Source organism: Mauremys mutica, chromosome 2 (genome assembly GCF_020497125.1).
Source record: "Mauremys mutica isolate MM-2020 ecotype Southern chromosome 2, ASM2049712v1, whole genome shotgun sequence".
NCBI classification, from domain to species: Eukaryota; Metazoa; Chordata; order Testudines; family Geoemydidae; genus Mauremys; species Mauremys mutica.
In genome coordinates this window covers 170,524,168-170,530,167 of record NC_059073.1, presented here as the reverse complement: position 1 = coordinate 170,530,167, position 6,000 = coordinate 170,524,168, and positions in this window count along the sequence as shown.

Genomic DNA, 6,000 nt, shown 5'->3' with positions numbered 1-6,000 from the left:
CAAAATGTTTGTTTTTTCTGGTATTTAATTCTACAATAATCTGCAACGTTATGTTGCTACTGCTGTGATCTTATGGATGGACATGTACCTTATGATATCTTGTCCTAAAATGAACATTCTATGTCCAGGTACACAGAGCAAGTGTATTTGATTGGTATGATGTCCGATAAAGAAATATCAGTCTCAGACCTAGGAGAGTACTATAAATGTAGGCCATAAGTTTCAAAATTGAGACCATGACCATGTTTTGGTACTTAAGCTCTTTGGGCCAGAGACCATCTTTTTGTTCTGTGTTTGTACATTGCTTAGTACAGTGGGGTCCTGGCTGATGACGGGGCTCCTAGACGTGATGGTGGTACAAATAATAAAGAGGTGGCCTGATTTTTTCAGTGGTGCTGAGCACCTGCTAAAATAATCAGATATATAGAGCGAAAAATAAGGTAGTTTTATATGTAAACCCCCACTCCACAAATTGGAGTTGTTGATTAGATCTGATAGGAAATAGAGTATTCCTTTTCTTGTGTGAAATTCACCCTTGTGCAGACTAGCATGGGGCAATGTGATAGGGAATGCAGTACAAATCTTGTTCCTATTTGCACTGTAGATGATGTGAAAACAAGTTTTTTTAGCTCATGTTCATTTACATGCAAATTAGGCACATAAGTAGTTTTCCCACTCTCATCCTGTTCAATTTGTCCATGTGTATGCAGTGTAGTGACCCTATGAAATAGTAATGTACAGCTAAAGCATTTTAGTGTGTGTGGCCCCTGGAAACCTGCCTACTGGCATTTCTATACTGCATCTGGGAGCGAGCCTCATAGCTTGGGTCCACAGATTTGTGCTAGTGCTCTAAAAATAGCAGTGTAGACATTGCTTTTATAGTGCAGCTCAGGCTCTCAAGCCCTGCTCCGACTTCAGAGTCTGAGCTTCAGCCTTAGTCACAATAATTACACAGATATTTTTAGAATGCCAGCACAAGCCCCACTAGTACAAGTCTGTGTAGTTTTAAGAATGCTTTCTCCAATCCCTCAGACAGAGACAAACACCTACAAGATCTTTATCAAGCATTCTTAAAACTACAATACCCACCTGGGGAAGTGAGGAAACAGATTGACAGAGCGAGACAGGTACCCAGAAATCACCTACTACAGAACAGGCCCAACAAGGAAAGTAACAGAACACCATTGGCCATCACGTACAGCCCCCAGCTAAAACCTCTCCAGCGCATTATCAATGATCTACAACCTATCCTGGAAAACGATCCCTCACTCTCACAGGCCTTGGGAGGCAGGCCAGTCCTCGCTTACAGACAGCCCCCCAACCTGAAGCAAATACTCACGAGCAACTACACACCACACCACAGAAACACTAACCCAGGAACCAATCCCTGTAGCAAACCTTGTTGCCTACTCTGTCTCCTACTCTAGCGACATCATCAGAGGACCCAACCACATCAGCCACACCATCAAGGGCTCATTCACCTGCACGTCTACTAAAGTTACATATGCCATCTTGTGCCAACAATGCCCCTCTGCCATGTACATTGGCCAAACCGGACAGTCCCTACGTAAAAGAATAAAAGGACACAAATAGGACATCAGGAATGGTAACACACAAAAGCCAGTAGGAGAACACTTCAATCTCCCTGGACATTCTATAACAGATTTAAAAATAGCCATACTTGAACAAAAATACTTCAGAAACAGATTTCAAAGAGAAACAGCAGAACTAAGGGTACTGGCTGGATCTTCACTACCAGCCAGATCATGTCTAGCTGCGATAAATCGATCCCCAAGCACTCTCCCGTCGATCCCTGATCGCTCTTGTGTCAACTGCTGAACTCGAGCTTGGCGAGCGGCAGAAGCAAAGTCGACAGGGGAGCTGTGGCAATCGACCTCGTGCCATGAGGACGTGAGGTAAGTCGAACTAAGATACGTCAACTTCAGCTACGCTATTCTCATAGCTGAAGTTGCGTATCTTAGGTTGATCCCACCCCCCACCCCCCAGTGTAGACCAGGCCTTGAACTCAATAAGGTCAAATGTCAATTTCAAACAGAAATAACATAGTTGGAAGAGAGACTGACCTTACGGGGAATCTTGCCTGATGAATCAAAGATTTTGGGTATGTCTATAGTTTGACCTGGAGGTGTAATTTCAAATTTGAGGAAATTGTGCTAACTCTGATCAAATTAGCATGCCAAAAATAGTGGCATGAGAGACCTAGGCCTGGTCTACACTGGTGTGGGATTGACCAGATAGATTTTTGCCCCAGATCCCTAAATGGTCCCCTAAAGGATTGAATTCACAACTGTGGGTTTAGCAGGCCAATGCTCAAACCACTGAACTATCCCTCCCCAAGTGGAGAAGCACCATCCAGGATACACAGTGACTACTTTTGAAAACACAGGCGTATGCTGTGACTCTGGAATTCCAGCCTGGACTCCACTTAGTAATGACAGACACACTCAAAAGCATATACTCCCTCTGTCAGTACACTGTCTGATGATCTGGAACATACTTATGAACATGATAAAAACATCACATGCTATATGTCAAAGAAGTCACCTGCTTCCTATTTGGTGATGACAGAGGAAGAAATTTTAAGCATCTGCATAAGATACCTGAGAATTTGGCAGAGACAAGTGAAGTGACAGAAGACATGCAAGTTGAAAATAATTCACCTAATAATGCCTGCTAGTGACTCTGAGAGTGAACAGTCTGTTACACAAGGAGTCGCATAAAGTATTCCTGGGGGGACTCTGTGCCAAAAAATGAAAAGTCCTCCACACAATATTTTAAAATTCTGCAAAATTCTGCAAATTTTATTTGTCAAAATAACACTATATAATCACGCCAGTTTCAATTATTTTGGTAATTTATTTCAAAATACCTGTCAGTAAGTATGTTTGTAACAATACAGACACACACACATAGTCCCAGGAGTAGAGAGTTAAAGAAACCTCTATGCCGGCCCAGTTCCTGTTTCTCTGCCCCTCTTCCCCCAGAGCCCAACTGAGGGGCCAGCCACGTACAGCCCTCCCTCCCAGAGCCCAGCCATGGCCTCCCCAGCCCAGACATACACACACAGCCCTGGCCCAGACACTCTCATCCCCTCCATCCCCAGCCATGCCCCCGCCACAGCCCAGACAGTCACACCCTCTCCCCTCCGAGAGCCCAGGGATCCAGAGGGAGAAACAGGATGATGCTGCATCCCGGGCTAGCACGGAGTTTCCTGTATGCCACTGCCGCCTTCCTTCAGGGTGTGCTGGGAACTGCAGCTGCTGGGACCCCTCTAGTTCCCTCCCCTGCCCACTGGCCTTGTCTTCTATTTGCGAGCTGGGATGTGCCAGGTCCAGTGGCCCCTAGTGGCTGCCAACATCTCTGCAGCCCATTTCTGTGGGGCAGCCGGGAGGAAATTCTGCATGTGCAGCATTAATTTCTGCAAAATTCTGCATCATGCAGTGGTGCAGAATTCCTCCAGGAGTAAAGGGGGGGGTGGGTGTTGCAATATAGCTGATCAGGAAGACTGCTGAAATGTCTTAAGAGACTGATCAGGACACATTAATGTTGTGTTAAAGCAACATGGAGGCTTGTTAAGTTAGCTATTATATTTGTTATTCTTTTTGTTAAATTAAACTGTCTTAGTTCAGTCAGGAAATTTTAGAAAGGTCTCTAAACAAGGGAAGGTATGTTCAGCGTAAGTACTCCAGGAAATATCAAGATGCCATATGTCCTGTATGCTCTTTATGCAACTTGTCTGCTCTTGTGAGGTGCTGCATGCTGGGACAGAGAAACAAAAGAGCCCAGGACAGGGCAGTCACAGGCTGCAGCTAGAGAATAGTAGGAAGTTGTATCGTATTTCTGTATATAGTTTATATTCTTAATGAAGGGCTTGTCTTGAAATCTGTTTGCTCATCAGTAAGATGCTACAGTGTGTACTGCATTGTCATATATGCTACCAGACTGCTAGAAATCCCTGCAGCAAGAATAGATGATTGTGTTCCTATCCTTGTACAACCCACATAACTCAGCACAAAAATAATGGGTTTTTCTTTCTTTCTGGGCAGATGCATCTCTCCTCACATCACAGAGAGAGCTGTGGCAATTTGGTGGATGTAATTCATGCACTAGGCAATACAGCTGTCCCTAACACAATGAAGGGCAGTTGGAGTGCATGCAGATAAATGAAAGAATACAGTTCTAAACCTCTGCCCCCTTCTGCAATCACAGAGGAAGGTTTCTTATAAAGCGGGGGAAGTGAAAGCAGCAATAAAATAAATGTAATATTTAACAAATTAAGAAGAAAATATCAATGAGTACAGATTCACAGTAAGGAAATGCAGACTACTGGTAAGGGAAGCTACAGTTATCAATTAAATGTCTATGCCCAGTAGGGTTAAATACATCAAAGAATTCCTTCTGATTGTATATCAGGAATAAATGAAATTCCAGCAGTGGTATAGGTCTTATACTAGAAAAGGATGGCAAAATTATCTATGATGTAGTAAAATTATAAGTGTTCCATAAATATTTCTATTCTGTATTTTGAAAGAAGCAGGATGACTACTCACATCTTCCAGTGATAATTAAGTACTTTCTTGTCTATCAGTAACTAGGGAGGATGGTAAATAGTAACTATTAAAGTTAAACATTTAGCAAGATTGGATAACTTGCACCCAGGAATTTTAAAAGCTCTCTGAACCATTAAAGTTGATTTTTAACAAATGTTGGAATACTGGCGAAATTCCAGAGGACTGCAAAAAAGCTAGTATTGGGCCTATATTTCTTAAGGGTAAATGGGATGAAATGAGGCATCTTTAGGCCTGTTTGCTTGACATCAGTCCTGGGGAAAATCCTGGAAAAACTGATACAGAATACCATTAGTAAAGAATTAAAGGATGGCAACATGAGTAATGCTAGTAAACATGGTTTTACATAAAATAGTTCTTTGTCATGAGAGTCAACATTTGGGGCTAGATCTCATTCGTTCTCTGACTCAGCTTTACACCACCACTGAGCCAGAGAACAAATGAGAGTTGCTTTATAGGCCAGCGGTAGGGGACTCATCTTGGATGTGGGAGATCTCGGTTCAAATTGTTATTCCAATGACTAATTATTTATACAAACAGATTCAGCAGGACCAGATTCAACAGGAGTGTTTGTGAGAACCATAGCCTAGTGCTTAGGGCACTCTCCAGAGATGTGGGTTCAAATCCCTGCTTCAGGTCGGGCAAAGGAGCACTTTGAGCTCTGGTTTCCCACATCCTGGCTCTAACCACTGGTTTAATAGCTATGAGGGGAAAGCTTTTCCAGCTGTGTTTTTGTGTGGGGCCTAATCTGTTAGCCTCTGAGAGAATTTTCACTAGGAGGGTGCTGAAGCACTGGAATCGATTACCTAGGGAGGTGGTGGAATCTCCATCCTTGGAGGTTTTTAAGGTCAGGCTTGACAAAGCCCTGGCTGGGATGATTTAATTGGGGATTGGTCCTGCTTTGAGCAGGACGTTGGACTAGATGACCTGAGGTCCCTTCCAACCCTGCTATTCTATGATTCTAACACCTATTAGGTTAGGGTCCAGAGGTGAGAATGGTGTTGTAACGCCTAGTTTGTGAATCTTCCTGGGACTTAGGCGTGCGATAAGTGCTGGGCATCAGCATTTATGTGGCTATGCACATGCACAGTGGCATACTTCTAGGCAACTTTATTGGCATGAATTTTCATAGATTCCAAGACCAGAAGGGACCATTGTGATAATTGTGTCTTACCTCTTGCATAACACAGGACATAGAATGTCCCCAAAATAATTCCTGTTTGAACTAGAGGACATCTTTAAAAAAATCCAGACTTGATTTAAAAATTGTCAGTGATGGAGAATCCATCTTGGTAAATTGTCCAACTTCCAGCCATTGGATCATGTTATGTCTTTGTTTGCTAGATTGTAGAGCCCATTATCAAATATTTATTTCCCATGTTGGTACTTGTAAACTGTGATCAAGTCACCC